The sequence below is a fragment of the Elgaria multicarinata genome, chromosome 7 (genome assembly GCF_023053635.1).
Source record: "Elgaria multicarinata webbii isolate HBS135686 ecotype San Diego chromosome 7, rElgMul1.1.pri, whole genome shotgun sequence".
Taxonomy (NCBI): Eukaryota; Metazoa; Chordata; class Lepidosauria; order Squamata; family Anguidae; genus Elgaria; species Elgaria multicarinata.
The window spans coordinates 56,749,471-56,767,670 of NC_086177.1; the positions used below are offsets into that span (position 1 = coordinate 56,749,471).

The following is an 18,200-nucleotide window of genomic DNA, read 5'->3' on the forward strand; positions in this document are numbered from 1 at the left end:
AGAAGGACAAAGAAATTAAGGTGTTTCCATTTTCAAGCTATAGGATCCTCATGTGAGGCCTGTTTCTGGGTCCCACTACTGTCTAAAGTACAGTATGTTGAGTGGAAACACATGAGAGGGCCTTAGCCACCATGGTACCCTGGCTGTGGATTTTGTTGCCCCTGCTACCCTCTAGCTTCTTTCAAGGCACCAGATGCTATTGTTTTTAAGTGAGTTTTGACCTGAGCGGTGGCTTGAAATCCAGACTCTTTCATTCATCTTCTGCTTTACTACTACTGGGGTCGCAGTCCACAATGCTGCTGTTTTATTGATGATTGCTGTTGGTTAGTGTGCCATTTCATATCTCTGTTGTCTGTTATTATAAGTCATCTTGAATGTCCCTTATGGATATGGACCGAAATTTGGGATAGAACTATATTTCAAAATCTTTCCCTGATCTGTGTCAAGTATAAACCGGCTCATGGTTTTAGCTTGCGTGGGTGCAGAGCTCTGACAAATGCATATGTATTTGTAATGGGCAATTCATATGTGAAATCTACACTTCTGTTCAGCACTAGCTGTAAGCAGGAAAGCACAGTTGTGTGTCCCCCACCCCATAATAACCATCACATGAGGATGAGCTTGTTGATAGTGCCTCCTCCTGCATGTCCCCATTGCTTTTTCTGAAGCCTCCCCCCCCCCCACGTGTTGTGGGCTGAATTTCAGGAGAAGCTAGGAGCCTTTAAAAAAAAAAAATCCTCAAGTAGGCTCCCTTGGCAATTTAGTCCAGTTCTTTCTGGACTGTAAATCACGCAGGGAGCCTACTGAAGTAGAAAAGCCTCCCTGCTGCAGATGTTCCCCCCCCCACAAATTGTGGGAATAGCAGCACAGATGTGCAAAAGCAGACTGTGCCAAGAGGCTTGCCCCACTCTCTTCCTCATAAGAAGGTTATTGCATAGTTAGTGTACAATGATGGGACAGGGCTACTAATACACCACCTGAATTAACTCTCACTATATTTTGTTTTATTTGCTCTTTTTATGGTGTTTGTTGATTTTCTATGACTTTATGGTGTGTTTTTTTTAGTGTAAACCACAGCTGACAACATTGGTATTGAAGGGCTGTATAGAAATCAAATAAACCCATTAAAAGATTCATGAGACATGTGCATATGTGTTCTGGGGCCCAAATCCTAAGTCAACTGATGGGGCTGAGCTGCAATTACCCTGAATTCTGTACTGTACCTGTACCATTTTAGAATTCTGCACTGTGCAGAAGTGTGTGTGTGTATTTTTTAAAAGAACAATAACAAAAATCAGTCAAATATCATATATCATATATATATATATATATAGAGAGAGAGAGAGAGAGAGAGAGAGTGCAAAAAGTTAAGTTCTTGCTTTTTAAATATATATATATATATATACTGGGTTAATACTTGCTGCCACAAGTATTAACCCAGAAAGGCCAAAGAACATGTAATACCGGGGCAAGCAACCTGGTATTCTCCATGTTTTGGACTACAACTTCCATTGGTCCCAACCAGCATGGCCAAAGATCAGGGATGATGGCCATGGTAATTCTAAACATCTGAAGGGAAACCCCTGGTCCAGTGAATATTTTAATAAATACATAAAATAAGTTTTGCTAATTCAATCAACTTTGACCTGAATATCCATGAATATAGGGCTGCCCTTTTAAAATGAGATAGGGCTTTAATGCATATGCACCTTTGAAAGATAATTTCTTGCTATGTCTTACAGCAAGAATGGCAATTGACTGCAATCTGCTGGGTACATTTTGAATTCACAGGGAATGAGTTGCTGAACACATAGTTGTTTTCTGAGCAAACAGACAGAATGCTGGCATGGGCAAGGTTGTGCTGACCGTACCTGGTGATCTGTCCACTGACTGACATGTTTCAAAGGTTAAACTAACTGCGGTGGAAATGTAATTGGCAGCGCACTGGCTTTTTACCAAATCACTCTGAAGAGTGCAATAACCAACAGTGCTAGCTCTGTGTGCATGCAGGGGTGGGGGCAGTGAAACGGGACACAGAGACACGTACACACAGAGGTCAGTACCTGGACAGCCCTATGTTGTTTTTTCCTATTGCCTTCCTTTCTGATTCAAAACAGATTTTGTAGTTTTAAATGATCCTTCTTGCTGTGGGTAAATGGGTGTCACTTTACACTGACTAGATGCCTGGAACAGGTTGAAGAAAAAAGAAAAGGAGAGTTGCACTCATTAAGGGGCACAAAAATAGGGCAAAAAACAACATCTGGGGCAAAAAAAAATTTGTTATGCATTCTTGTGCTTGTATTACTTGTTGTGTTGTGAGCTGCTTTGGGCATATTTTGTGGAAAGGTGGCATACGAATGAAATGAAAATGAAATTAGATAGCTCAGTGTTATATATTTTGCATGCGGAAGGTCCCAGGTTTGATCCCTGGCTTCTCCACATAGGGCCAGGAAAGGAATTTCACCTGAAACCCTAGAGATCTCCTCTCAGTCAGTATTGACAATACTTGTCTAGTTGGACCAATGGTCTGACATAAGGCAGTATGTTCCTAAATACTATTATTTTTGTCATTTCTTGTACCAATAGATCCCCCCTTTGTGTGTGGGGGGGGGTTGGGGGGGTTCTGCCAGACTCTGTTTAACATCCACCTTGGGCCTAAGGGGCTGCATAGGCAGATTCTTGGGCAAGGCAATTTATGACCCCGCCAATATTTTCAATACTGAAATGTGGGGAGAAGAGACCTGGAAGCGTTCAACAATCATACATTTAAGCATGGTCACACACACACACACACACACACACACACACACACACGCACACCCCAATCTGGCTTTCTACATGGGGTACTTTTGTTTTAACTTCCCCGGTTAGGGTAGTGGAGTAAGAGTTCATATTGGGAGATTTGTGTGTGGAGTTCTGAAGTGGGATACCTGTATCAGTTGATACAGATTTTCTGGACTATTTTGAATTGGAATTCCCCCATCCCTCCACGAGATTAGGATCTGATTTGGCAGGTTGCTGGGAGTGTTGGACTTATTTCTGTCTAAACATGCATAGGATCGCACCCTTAATTTGCTTGCATTTAGTAAACAAAGTACACCATCTTAGTTTTAACTGCAGTATAAATATCTCAAAAGGTTTTCCAAGAGCCAAAAGTATTTGAACTGAAATATTTCATTAGGGAAAAAACAAAAACAAAATAGCAGACACTGAGGTTTAAATGCTACGTTTAAACAAGTTCAAAGCTTCACTTGGAAAACATTTTTAATGGCATGCTTGCAAACATCTAAAGGTCTGCAACAGCTCAATAGCCTAACCTTCTGTTCCATTGTTTAAATTTTAAGAAAAAAGTGAAGACACTGACAACTGTAAATGTAGTAATTTTAACTTGCTCAAATTACTATGCTAATTTGGGAAGTTTCTGTATTGTGCACACGTGTGTGTACTTCTCAGGCGAAGTCAGCTGAAAAAGTTAATTACAATTTTGGGCAGTTTCAATTTAAGTGGGATTATGTTAATAATTAATTTTATGAAGCAATGCCTGTACAAGTTCTGAGAATTGAGGATTTAGCAATGTGCTTTTCCTCTATTTCTTCTGAAGCCAGATGTTGGTGCAAAATGCTCCCTTTTTTGTGCAAAATGTCTATTCTCCATAGTTCCCAATTCCGTCACTAAAGCTTCCTCTTGTGTGAACGCCATGAGGCCAGAGAGATATAGATCCATGATTCCTCACACCTTTTTATTTTAGTATTGGGCTCTCTGGGCAGAATCCAATGGGGAGCTTATGCCTCTGCTGATTCCCTTGTATCCCACCGATTCTGTTGCTCAGTCAGGACTCACTGTTTATGCAGTGGAGATTTAAAGCTTCCCAGAAGAAGCCCCCAAATGAGTGCAAAATCTCTTTTGTGGATCAGGATAGGTTGGCGGAGCCAACCTGCCCTATTCCCCCCAAACAATGGGAACCATTTCCAGGTGGGAATGGGACACACTGTTGGATTCTCCTCTCTCACTAGAATTCATGTAGTACTGGTGGTATGCAGTGATTGACCACAGGTTTAGTCAGAAACATATGCTGCATGGCAGTGGTGTGGGTAGAGTAGGAGGAGGTGAGGAGGAGGCAATGTATTTTGAGCCTCCTTACACTTACACCAATTCTTTTTGCCAGTGTAGCATTATTCATTTTATTATTTACTAAATGTATATTCCTCACTTTCATCTCCAAGAGTGCTGAGAATGGCAAATAACCCGAGAAGGTAAAAATACAACATAAAACTATAAGACAGATGACATTTAACAATAAAACTATCAAATAAATGGCACTAGCTCAACTTCAACTGCTGACTTTTTTAAAAAATAAATAAATCTGAGGTTACTGTAAAGTTCGCTACAAATGTCCCCTTACCCCAGGGAAAATAAAAACATTTTGGCCTGGTGGCTAAATGACTTTAGTGTAGGCACCAGGCAAGCTTCCCTTAGGTAGGCCGTTCTAAAGTGGGGGAGTCATCAATTAAAGGTGCTCTTTCCAGTCACCACTCTCAGAAGGAGGGGGTGCTTGGGGGAGAGCCTCAAATGAGAATCCCAGTGAAAGGGTGGACTGAATGTGTGCCAGTATAGGATCTTGTAGCAAGGTTTAGGAATTTCAAGACTTGGTATAAGTTCACTTCTCTCCCAGCATGCCTCAACACTGCTCCTTTTTGTTCCCTCTGCTGGTGTTGTTGCACTGGCAGTAGGAGAATGCTGGCATAATGTTCACCTGGCATATCTGTGATGTTATGCTGACATATGGTTCCTGATGGTGGTACTGGTACATGCATCATAAGCCAAATCCTAAGGTGCTCCATCTGTCTTAAATTTACCACAGGATTGCACCCATAATAATTTATTTCATATAATCATAGAATAGTAGAGTTGGAAGGGGCCTATAAGGCCATCGAATCCAACCCCCTGCTCAATGCAGGCATCCATCTTAAAGCATACCTGACAGATGCCTCTTGAATACCTCTAGTGTTGTAGAGCCACATTCCCTAGGTCATTGGTTCCATTGTTGTACTGCTCTAACAGTCAGGAAGTTTTTCTTGATGTCCTGCTGGAATCTGGCTTCCTGTAATTTGAGTCCATTATTCTGTGTCCTGCACTCTGGGATGATTGAGAAGAGATCCTGGCCCTCCTCTGTGTGACAACCTTTCAAGTATTTGAAGAGTGCTATCATATCTCCCCTCAATCTTCTCTTCTTCAGGCTAAACATGCCCAGTTCTTTCAGTCTCTCTTCATAGGGCTTTGTTTCCAGACCCCTGATCATCCTGGTCGCCCTCCTCTGAACCCCCTTCATCTTGTCTGCATCCTTCTTGAAGTGTGGTGCCCAGAACTGGACGCAATACTCAAGATGAGGCCTAACCAGTGCTGAATAGAGGGGAACCAGTACCTCACACTATTTGAAAGCTATACTTCTATTAATGCAGCCCAACATAGCATTTGTGTTTTTTTTTGCAGCCATATCACACTGTTGGCTCATATTCAGCTTGTGATCCACAACAATTCCAAGATCCTTCTCACTGGTATTGCTGAGCCAAGTATCCCCCATCTTGTAACTGTGCATTTGGTTTCTTTTCCCTATTTTAGATGTATAATAAAAGGAAGTGTTTTCCTTATATTTAATCCCTTAATTGGTTGTGTCTGGGGCATTTAATTTCGTTTTGAAAAAGGCTGTTACACACTTCAAGCTCTTGTGTATTTTGCAGGTTGCACTGCTTGATCTTGTTAACAGGGTCATTGAGCACAACCTGGTTCAAATACAAAGGAAAAAAGCCAAGGAAGACGAGCACAATCTCAGGGTCTAGGCAAAACCAAGAGTCAGAAATATGGGAAGTGTAGCTTAGATACAAAAAAACCTGTGTTGTTCCAGCAGTGGATAGACCAGAACTGAAGGCTTGTGTACCCTGAGGAGAATCTTCACGGAAACTCATTGGGAATCGCTTTCAGCTTTTCTTCGCTTTTTCTTGAAATTGGCTTTGGTTGGTCAGCAGCACATTAAGCTGAAAAAAGCGGACTATACACCTCCCAAACCAATGGCTTTCATAAGTCACACTGCATTCTAATCTGCTGCAGTTTGGGGTGGGGTGGGCAGAGTCCTGTCAGTCGAAATGAACTTCATTGACCACATATGAGAATCTTGGTCCCGGTTCCTCTCTTTCCCTTGCTCAGGAACAGAAAATGTATTGTAAGGGATATGAGATATCCAGGGAAAAGGTACAGAGCCTTTTGTCTGGAAGTCTTCCTACATCCCACCAACAAGTGTGCTTGCTAGTCTTTCTCCACAGAAACAAGATATCCATATTGCTAAAGTGTGTAACTCTTAAAGTGTTAAAGCAGTGACTCTTTAACATATCCCAATGCTGGATGAGAGTCTCTGTAAAGCTCCCACTTTACAGAGTACATGTTTACTTGGAAGTAAGAAATAAATCTTGCTCCCCTACAGTGAATCTTTAACATATCCCTATGCATACAGAACCATAATATATCACCATATCCCTAAAGCACTAAAGGGTTAAAGCGTTTTAGCTCCTTAAATGCTTTAGGGCGTTAACCCTTTAATGCTTTAGCACTTTAGCAATATGGTGATATATCATGGCTCCATATGCAATGAGGTATCTTAAAGATTCAGTACAGGGGAACAAGATTTATTTCCTACTTCTGAGTAAACATACACAGACTTCCTGAGCTGGGCCTAAGTCAGGCATAACAGAGACTATGAATTACAATGATGTAACAAACAGTTTGCTTATCTGGGTTTTGTTTAAAAGACTAATTTAATATTTGAATGCATTACGTTGGACAGAATTCTCTCCCCCCACCCACCCCGGCAATATATATATACCCTATTTCTTTGATTCTAAGACACACTTTCCCCCCAATATAAACATCTCTAAAAATGGGGTGCGTCTTAGAATCGTGGGTGTGTCTTAGGTTTTTTTTTCTGTTGGTGGTACTGAAATTAGTGTGCATCTTACAATCGATGGCGTCTTACAATCGAAGAAATACAGTAATTATTCTAATAAAATCAGTGTGCATTCTGCAACTTATGCACGTATTTTTTTGGGTGCTCCTGGAAATCTCTCTTGACTCATTCACGTGCGACTGTACTCCTGCTGTCTAATAATCTATTCTTTATGTTTCCCACTTTCAGACTATTTCGTAATGGGGGATATCTTGGGCTGCGTGTGTAGTGAATTTCAGATTTCTAAATAGTGTTGAAGTTATTTATTTGGGAAATGGATGTCATAACCTTCTTTAAGAGAGAGGTGTACAATTGTCCAATTTTTGGCTATGTATAGCAGTCAGAATGTCTTAAGACTACAGCCCGTTTTACAGGAAATTACTGACTATGGGTTAAACATGCTGCTTCCAACCCATTTCCACTTTGCGTCTGCTTTCATAAACAACTTAGAAATAGCCTGTTCCTGGGTTGTTTGATGCGATACGTTGTTGTTTTTATCAAAGCAGATGCGAAGTGTAAGTGGCGAGCGCATGAAAGACAGCACACTTGGTTGCTTTGCTGCAGCCCCCAAACTCCATGGATTAAACAACTCATGAATTCGTGGTTTCCCCCCCGTTTTCCTTTTTTTATTTGAATAATAACAAAAACAGAACAAAAAAGAGTTGTGAGAAAAAAACAGTGAATTAGTGTTACATGTGAAGCAGGCCTACATGTGAACCAAATTTTAGGTTTCTAGATAATGTAGAAGTTTCAGTGCCTCAGGAATCAATGAGCGGATCCTCCAGGGTTCTTCATCTACATATTTCAAAGCACAATTTGGGAAAGATTTAGTGAAATCAAGCTGACTGTTATTTAGCTCACTACTTTTGGTAGTGAGCACCCTTTGACTGAGGCCTTAGCTAGACCGAAGGTTTATCTTGGGATCGTCCCTGGGTCATCCCTGTTCATGTAAATGTCACACAGGGGATCCCAGGAGCAGGCAGGGATGTCCGCGGGACGATCCCGGGATAAACCTTAGGTCTAGCTAAGGCCTGAGTTGCCTAAAGATAACTTAGGTTGCTGGGTTGTTTTTTCAACATGAAGTAGTTTAATTAAAATATACATGTGTCAAAGTGGGCATGTTAGGTCACATTTACACGAATTGATGGTTAAGAAGCACCATGAGACACAGGAAAGCTTTAGCAGTGATTGGCTCTGGAGGTACCGTTGTTTCATAAATCAAGCTTGTGGCATCTGGGGACAGCAGCACTTGGCTGCATCCATTTGCTCAGTCTTTCTTTAGTCAATAGACCTTCTGCAGTTCTTGAGTGCCAGCTCTTTTCTGAGTCTGGGGTGCTTTGCTTGTCAACAGCTAGGGTCAGGGCCAGCTGTCCAAGTCTACAAAGGCAGTAAACATCGGCTGGATATAGAAAGCTTAACAATTGGCTGCTGACTCAAACAGAAAAGGCAGGGACAAAAGTTATCCAGGGTTAGTAAAACAACTGATGTGCAGATTTTGACCTTCTCCTTCCCAATAACTGGCAAGTACCGTATAGCGTAGGAAGACTGTTGTTCAGTATGGGTATATAGCTCATGCATTTGCCCAGCTGTCTGTTCATAACTACAACTGGCCTGGTTTATTGCCAGCTCTGACATTCCTGAGTGAAGTTCATAAAGGTGTTTGGATCTACCTACCCTAGAGATCAGCTCACCAGAGGTTTATTTAACCTCTTACCTGTCCCTCATTTCCCCAAACACTTCTTGGTATTGCCCCAATGTTGTGGCCTTTGCTTGTAAGTCTTTTTCTCTCTTTCCTGTTGTCTAGCTATTTTATAGCTTCAACCAATCCATTTCTGATATTAAGCTTAAAAATATACACTAGATTGTCATCCCCATGCTGGAGAAACTAAGTGCTTTGTGTGTTTTCCCTTCAAGTAGTTGCTGGAATGTAAGAGATGTGCTGTACCTACTAATTGTGTGATATGTTCCAAAAGCCATTGTTCAGGGCTCTACCGTGGACCTTTTAGTTTGGTCCTCCTTTATTTAATGCACAAATACACAATATTGGACCTCCTTTATTTAATTACCCAGAATCTGCAATAATGCCATAGCAATGGCATGGCAAAAGCCATTTACCTTAGTTTGAGCGAAGAATAGCTGAGACAACAAAACACTGAGGTTCTTCTTTGTGGTCTCTACAATTCACATTTATGGGCTCTGCGCCTGCGTGGAGCCTCAGATCAGAGAAACTACCATAGCTACGGAGTGTGTTTTAGTGGGAACCCCTCCCATCACCCACCGTCTACTGCACATGCATTGGCGGGTTCCCTCCTGGTCCCTCAGTTCTCTTTTGACCACCATACTGGTTGCCTCGAGGAGAAACTTCTCTAGACAAATTATTGTCTGCTGAGGAAATTTTCTTCCTTTTACCCCCTTCTTTTTTCCTTACTAGGTAATCAATCATTCTACTTTTTCTTTTACTTTTTCTCTTCACAATCTCTGATCACTGGGCTCCGTAGGGTGCATGGCCTTAAGGGTGCCTTTCAGAAAGAGCATCCATTGTGGCAGCAATCTCTCCCCCCCCCCATGGATGGCTGCTCCTTGTGACCGTTTTGTTTCAGGGAATCTCACATCATGGAAACCTGCCACCACTGCCAAGGTTTCTCCAAACAAACACAGAAAATAGAGCTGACAAACTGAAAGCCACCCTGTGGACAAGAGCATTGGAAGTGACGGACGCCCAAGGTCGATTCAACCTGCCATGTTGACTCAGGCTAGTCAGGCCTCACCCAGGGTGACTTCCCCCCACCAACACTCAAAGTTAGTAGGCAGACATGATCCACCAACTCTGGGGTGATAACTATTTATCTCCATGGCCAGAAAACTGACCTACTGATAAGCGACTGACAAAGAAGAAAAAGAAAGACCCAAAAGTGCATGAGTCCCCAACTCCACAAATTCCACCTCTGCTTCCCCTGTTGGACTCCCCAATCCAACAGGAGCTGATGCTTCAAGCTGTCGATCCGGCCTGCCCAACATCGACATCCAAGGGTGAAATCAAGGACTCCCTGCTGCGTTCATCTCAACAGACCTCTATACCAAGGTTGGTATTGATCCTTGCAGTTCCACCAGGGCAGACTTCTCCACTCCAGCTCACTCATTAGGACTGAGACTACTCCCCAATATCTATCTGCTCTGAGTGGTCACATTCTTCCCAAGACAGGGGATTTCACACCTCAAGGGACAGATCACACTTTCCACCAAGAGTCCCTAGGGGATACGATCGCTGGCCATCCTCACCCCGTCACTCCTGTCAGTAGGACGACTGGCGATATGAACGACATTATGATGAGCGTTCTTATGACCGTCGAAGTGAGGAAGTACCTTCCCCTCGATACCAACCAAGGCCATTATCACTGTCTCCAGTCACCTCGACCAGAGAGGATGGCCCAGTGCCTCCACCACCAATACCGTCTCGCTACCAGGTTGATCGCTACCAGCCCCAGGTCAGAAGCCCGTACACCTACAGAGGCCACTGCCACCTCCACCACCACCCCAGGCACAAGAGGACTGTGCCGACTGCCTTGCTGGGCCAGGCTTCAAACGCCAATGACTATTTCATAGAATCATAGAATAGCAAAGCCGGAAGGGGCCTACAAGGCCATCGAGTCCAACCCCCTGCTCAGTGCAGGAATCCGCCCTAAAGCATCCCTGACAGATGGTAGTCCAGCTGCCTCTTGAATGCCTCTAGTGTGGGAGAGCCCACAACCTCCCTAGGTAACTGATTCCATTGTCGTACTGATCTAACAGTCAGGAAGTTTTTCCTGATGTCCAGCTGGAATCTGGCTTCCTTTATTCTGTGTCCTGCACTCTGGGAGGATCGAGAAGAGATCCTGGCCCTCCTCTGTGTGACAACCTTTTAAGTATTTGAAGAGTGCTATCATGTCCTCCTCAATCTTCTCTTCTCCAGGCTAAACATGCCCAGTTCTTTCAGTCTCTCTTCATAGGGCTTTGTTTCCAGACCCCTGATCACCCTGGTTGCCCTCCTCTGAACACGCTCCAGCTTGACTACATCCTTGAATTGTGGAGCCCAGAACTGGACGCAATACTCTAGATGAGGCCTAACCAGGGCCGAATAGAGAGGAACCAGTACCTCACGTGATTTGGAAGTTATACTTCTATTAATGCAGCCCAAAATAGCATTTGCCTTTCTTGCAGCCATATCGCACTGTTGGCTCATATTCAGCTTGCGATCTACAACAATTCCAAGATCCTTCTCGTTTGTAGTATTGCTGAACCAAGTATCCCCCATCTTGTAACTGTGCCTTTGGTTTCTATTTCCTAAATGTAGAACTTGGCATTTATCCCTATTAAATTTCATCCTGTTGTTTTCAGCCCAGCACTCCAGCCTATCAAGATCACTTTGAAGTTTGTTTCTGTCTTCCAGGGTATTAGCTATCCCACCCAATTTTGTGTCATCTGCAAATTTGATCAGCGTTCCCTGCAACTCCTCGTCCAAATCATTAATAAAAATGTTGAAGAGCACTGGGCCCAGGACTGATCCCTGCGGTACCCCACTCGTTGCCTCTCCCCAGTTTGAGAAGGTTCCATTGATAAGTACTCTTTGAGTCCGATTCTGTAGCCAACTGTGAATCCACCTAATAGTTGTTCCATCTAGCCCACTTTTAGCTAGTTTGTTAATCAGAATGTCATGTGGTACTTTGTCAAAAGCTTTGCTGAAGTCAAGATATATGACGTTTGTCTGACTCCACATCTTACTCTTCTGTCCCGCCATCCATTTCTTCCCCAGAAGATGCGGTGGGCTCACAGGTGAGAGCCTCTTCATTCGAGGACATGGGCCACTTTACCAACCAGGTCCTCTGCATGGTCCAGTCCTTAGGAGTGGAACACAACAGGCTGTAGAGCATCTCAGAGATCTCATCTTCGATGCGCTGATTGAAGTAGTCTTCTTACCCACACTACTGCAAACTGTCCAACACTCCTGGAAGGCTCTGTCGTCTGTGACGCCCACCTCAAAGAGGTTAGAATCTGTGTACTGTGTCCAGGAAAAGGATGCCAGCTTTCTCTTCTCACACCGCAAACCCAACTCCATCATCGTGGAATCATCACAGAGCAAGCCGCAAAAGGTCCACACTTCACCCATAGACTACAAAGGGAGATGACTGGACCTCATGAGGAGAAGAATATACACTTCCATGGCACTTGGCCTCTCGGTATCCAATTACCAGGCCATGATGTCGCATTCTCAGCTCTTCCTGTGGGAGAAAATGGGGTCTCTTTGCGACCACCTCCCTGATGAGCAATGTGGATTCACCAAAGTTTTTCAGACCGAAGCAGTCTGGTTGTCCAAACAACAGATCAACACAGCAAGTCACCAAACTGACTGCGAAGTGAAGGCTATGGTCAGAGCTGTTGCCCTTCACGCCATGCCTAGCTCTGCTCAGCAGGCTTGACACCAGAGGCCAGGTCAAGAAACGAAGACATCCCCTTCGATGGGGAGGGTCTTTTTAACATGGACACTGATGACATGATAGACAATTTCCAAAAGGCTAAGACCACGGCAAAAAAGATGGGTCTCGGTCAACAGCAGCCCTTTTATAAATCTGCCATTGGTTCTGTCAGCAGCCATTCTGCCAACAGAGGCAACAGCACGATTGACCACATCATCAGCAACAGCCTTTTGCCCAACAGAAGCACTTTTACACATCATCTCACTCTCGACCAACCAAGGGGAAATCGGACTCTGACTCAAAACGTTGCCTTTGACTATTGCAGCCGTGGTGTTCCCCTGCTGCCCCATCCAGCAAGTTTTGGATCTTGACTGGTCTGTTTCCTTCCAGCCTGATCAGCCATAACCTCAGACTCCTGGGTCCTGCAAATCATCCAATCGGGATACAGGATAGAATTCAACATGCCCCTCCCTTAGGTACCGTGAGAGTACCCACTCCATCAGATGCCCTGAGATGGGAAACTGCCTCCCTCTTCAAAAAGGGAGCAATCTGTTGCATCCAGGCAGGCCTCTCTCTAGATGGGTTCTATTCAAAATATTTCATGGCACCCAAGAGAGACGGGGGATTCCGTCCTATCCTGGACCTCAGAAATCTCAATGCGTTCATCACACCCAGGAGATTCAGAATGATGATACTATTGACCGTCATACAGCTCCTCTGACAGGGAGTCTGGTTTGCGGTGGTGGATCTCAAGGATGCCAGGACCTCTGAACGGGAATTAGCCTCAGAGGCCACCATGTCCAGATCGCGTCCAAACTCCAGCAAACACAACATGCCTGGGTCATCATGGGTTATTACTCCTTTCATCGCCAGCTGAAGACCTTTTTATTCTCTCAATATTTTAACACTTAATTTTAACTTAAATTTAAATTTTACTGTTTTAACTCTGTATTTTAATCGTATATCAATTTTGCTGCGTGGTTTTATCCTGGTTGTGCTTTTTATACTGTATTTTGTATTTGTGCTTTTAACCTGTTGGTTGTTTTATTATGGTTTTAATTTTTGTGAACTGCCCAGAGAGCTTTGGCTATTGGGCGGTATAAAAATGTAATAAATAAATAAATAAATATTTAACCCAAGATGAGCTGTGGTGTGTCCTGGGCACGAGCAGCTACCATTTTGAATATGCAGCCCCTGGCTGGGGGTTAGGCCTTGCCGTGTGAACTCAGCCAGTGTATGTTATTCAAGGGTTAAACAACCTTCGCATAACCATACTACTAATTCAGGGTTATGCAAGGGTTGTTTAACCCTCAAATAACCCATTCTGGCTAGGTTTGCACAACATGGACCACCCTTTATTGCCCTAATCGTGGCATATTCCATATGGCAACTGCACAGACCCGCCACACACTGCAGCTCAATGTGGGTTATTTAACTCATGATAACTGGCAGTGTTGTGTGAACCAGATCAGACTCTTGGCCTTCTCTGAAAGGCTGGTGTAACAGCCGAAGCCATTACATCGTTTTGGCTTCCAGTTGTATCCCGTAAAATATAAAAACTCATTTTAATTTTCTTTCATATGATTGCATACCTGAACTGTGGGATGGATTGTATTTCAAATGCTATTGAATGCTGCTAGTAAAGAAAATTGGTGAGGATATGTGGATATATTGTCTGAACTTCATTTTCACTTCTCTTTATTACTCCTACCAATTAAATTAGGATTAGATATATCTGAACTTCATCTTTGCCCCTAAAAACTGCCTTCTCCAATTTGCTGCCCTACAGATATTTTGGGGACCAGGTTTAGAAAGGCTGCCCTAAGGTTTGGGGCAGCTAAGGGTGAACTCAGCTGCAACAGCCCTATCCGAAGGAAAGCATTATTGGGTGTGCTTTAGGTATTTAGATCCATGCAAGAAATCCTGAACTAACTTGATCTATGGCTCCAGCATTGTGGGAATGAGCAATAATTTTTGCTGGAGCTTAAACAACAGTTGTAATTAAACAACAATTCCTGAACATGTGCCTGTTTTTCTGGAATAGCTTTGTAATGAGGCAGCACAGAACACTCCAGAAAATGGGCAGAAAATTGCACTGCCTTTTTAAAATAGTGAAGGATTTTATCTGCACATACGTTGCTACTTAAGGTGGTGGAAACCCACAAAAGTGTGCCACCTTGTCTATCCACTTAAAAGATTCTGGAGTGGATTCCTCATTAGAAAATAACCCGCTTGGCCCTTCTAAACATGCACAGAATTGTGCCTCAAATCACTCTTACAGATTGCTGCAGATGTAATCATTGTTATGGGATCTGGACAAGGCTATGGGCTCTCACTCATGGGCATTTTATTGCATAGGGCCAAGCTTAGGGATTTCAAGCAATTGATTCTTCAGATGATGATGATAGGTATTATAGCAAAATCTCCCAGTATGGAACATATAACATCAGATATTTCAAATGGTTTATGCATATTGTTGATGCGCAGTGAGGTGTGGGAGAGTTGAGTCTGGTAGAACCAGAAAGACGTCCTGACATGTGGGACCAAACACATGTATAACAAGGTTCTCCAGATTAGACTTTACTGGTGTTGCTACCAACTGGAGAAATATGAAAGACATCTGAAGGATAGTGAAAAGATTGGTGGTCCCAGGTTGTGTATTTAATTACACCCAAAACATGGTAGATATGTGAAATTAAACACGTCTTGAATAGCTTTTACTCTAATTGTGCAATTTTGGCCGCTGCTAGACCACAGGTTAGCGCTGTGCGAGGCCCATGCTCGTCCCTGTGCGTCCAGATGACGCACAGGGGATTCCGGCCTCAGCCAGGACTCGAGCCGCCCTGGCACCGCACTAACCGGAACCGCTTGTAGCGCGGTTCTTCCTGCGGTCCCGGCCTCAGGTCACACTGAGGCCGCGACTGCGGGTGTGTGGACCGGTCCGCTGCTTTTCCCGGCTACCGCACTTACGTGCGAGTAGCCAGGAAAAGCAGCGGACAGGCCGCAGCGCTCCATAGGAGCACTGTGCCCATCAGGCTGGGGGGGGGGGAATCATGGGAGGGAGATGGGGGCCGGGGGGGGGGAAAGAGCAGACCTGGCGAGAGAGATGGGGGGGAAGGAGAAGGAGGACAGGGCAACAAGATCAGGGACAGGGGGGGGAAGGAGAAGGGGGATAGGGCGACGAGATCGGGGACGGGGGGGCGGAAGAATAATTTTTTTAAAATAAAAACCCTTACTTACTTTTCCTGGCTGCTGCCGCTTAAAAAAAAAATGGCGGCCATGACGGCTCTCCTCCAGAGCTCGTCGCGGCTCACGTGTGCATAAGGGCGAGATCTCGCGTTAGTCATAACGCGAGTTCTCCCCTCCTCAACCCCGGATTTTCGACTTGGTCTAGCAAGGCCCTTTGTGTGAATATCAAAACCCCCACTATGTTATTCCACTATTGGGGATAACTTGCAGTTGGGTGTGCATAGGATTGCAGCCTAATTGAAGGCCACAACCTAAGCGACATTAAAGCATGCTTGATTTCAAGCAACAGGATGCAAGCAAATATAACTTTCTGTCCCATGTGTGGTAAAGGGAGACTTAGTTTACATTACCATAACCAATATTATGAGTGTACCCTACAAGATGGAAGTAGTTTCCTTTAGAGCATTATGAATCTCTCTTTCCTTATCGAACTGCACAGTTGGAGTCAGACAGTGAATTGCAATGAGCTGGGCAACAAATCTTAAAATCATTACAGGTCTTTAAAATGTCACAAACTTTCAAAGGGAAAGGGACCAATTTGCCTAGTAAATTAGATGCAGTAAAGAAAGTGTCACCTCCAGTAGCTTGTCTTGAGCCCCAGTATCATCATCACAGTTTCATTGCCTCAAATGCTGCTTAAGAATAGTTTTTATAACTGCACAGTAAATGTACATTGGGTTAATGAAGATCATGTCCTGATGTGTCAAAATGGCCCTTTTCCCTGTTCATTTTATTCTTTTGTTGCTAGCATCTAATCTGTTTTGCATTATCAGATCCAGGCATCACACAACACTGACTCTAGTACTGGTATTTATCTGGAATGTTGCCTTTTGTTTACTAGATTTACCAGGCCTCCAGCACTTTCTTTGGTCATCTGGTATCTCCCACTAATGTGATTTGCACTCCTATGCTCTGCAGGTTGTCACAAGCTTTTATTAGGGAATTAGATGAGGTCCTGCCACCCTAGTTGCTAGTGAATCCACAGGACAGTTTTTTGGTGGTCCCCCCCCCCCCACTTTTTTCCTTTTCTTTTCCATCTTCATTTCGAAAGACATGAACTTAAAATTCTGTGTGTTTCTCCTCATGGTGTTTAAATTTAAGCTTCAGAATGTATTAGCCACTGTGTAAGACATTCCCCTAATGCTTCTATTTTCCGCATTTTTTATGTTTTTGTTTTGTTTAGGTTTATTAGAAGGGGGAAAGAACCAACCCTCTTTATTTTAGAAAGAGTTTGGCTTGCTTGTAATTTTCTTCATTCTCTTCCAAACTCAGTACCTGACAAACTGAGTGATAAATGTTGTACAACCAAGGTTTTGATTTAAGTGGCCATTACTGCAGATCCGAGAGAGCTTGATCATGCAGTACATTTTTTGTGCCCAAGAATAGTCTCAGCTGATCATTCACTTGCATGAACAAATAGCATGTAGGAATCAGGAAATAATGGATGTGATTGGTGGCAATTTCCTTGCTCATTATACCTGGCAATAGTGCTACTACAATCCCAGGAGTTAACTGCGACATCTGTGATCACCAAGATCATACATATGGTATGGTATCATATCATACAGTATTATACATATGATATCTTATATATGGGTGTGTCTCCAGGGGATGGCCTAGAGACTGCTGGACTAAAAGTGCATTGTGTGGACTAGCTGAGGGATCATTTTCCGTTGGGTGTGTGTATAACAGTTATACACCTTCACACCATGTTGTGATACCAGACTGCATTTTACAGCCTGGTATTATCAAGTCCTTACTGTTTGGTCAAAATGCATGGTTAGACTGATCTGCAGTCTAACAAATGTGAGTAGAACTCCTTTTCAGACCTTGCCGCTTCAACACAGCAAGGTCTAAATTGATAGGGTGGGGCCACACACCCAGAGACATAGGGGGTGGAGTCATCATATGTGGCCTTGCCCCAGTACACACTTTAAGGGTTCATGTGTTCAGGCCCTGTACAGGGCTTATATAAACAGATTTTTGCATCACAGTTTCAGTTGAGGGATCTGGAAAGCCCATTGTAATGAACATAATCAACAAAGAAGATAACATATTGAAGTGTTGCATTAGTTTTTGTCTTACAAAAAAAAGGAAGCAACTGATATATTGTAAACTGATTAGTTCAGTAAATTGCCATGACAGCAGCAAATTCTTCAAAATGTGGAGGATAAAACTCTTCAGATAATGAGATTCAGTTGCTTGGATGGAAATCTGTGCTTTCTCCAATCTGTATTTATTCCAAACATGTATGTTCTAAAGTTCTATGTTCTATATGAGGCAGGTCCATTAAGTGATTTCCTAAAACGGGCTCTATAAGTCAGATGCCTTTACAAGTGGGAATAGGTGAGACACCAGTCCCAGCAGTGTCTGCCCTTCTTCTGTAGCTCAACTTGAGAACCATGTTGAGAGATGAGAGATATAGGCTCAGATCTAGGGATTTTGTTCCATGAATGGAAAGAGCTCAATAGGTTTTATTTCTGTATAGACATGCATGGGTTTACACT

General features: G+C 43.4%; 1 protein-coding gene across 7 annotated transcripts in view; it reads left to right on the forward strand.

Moving 5' to 3' along the window:
* The window catches only part of GREB1L (GREB1 like retinoic acid receptor coactivator), a 204,176-nt gene that overhangs the window by 54,156 nt on the left and 131,820 nt on the right, over nt 1-18,200 (forward strand). The window contains exon 1 of one of the 7 annotated variants that reach the window (XM_063130618.1): nt 2,018-2,055. The exons of the other annotated variants lie outside the window; for them this stretch is intronic. The gene's annotated coding sequence lies outside the window, so the exon portion shown is untranslated. Of the gene's footprint in view, nt 1-2,017; nt 2,056-18,200 lie in introns of those variants that run through there. 7 annotated transcript variants of the gene reach the window in all.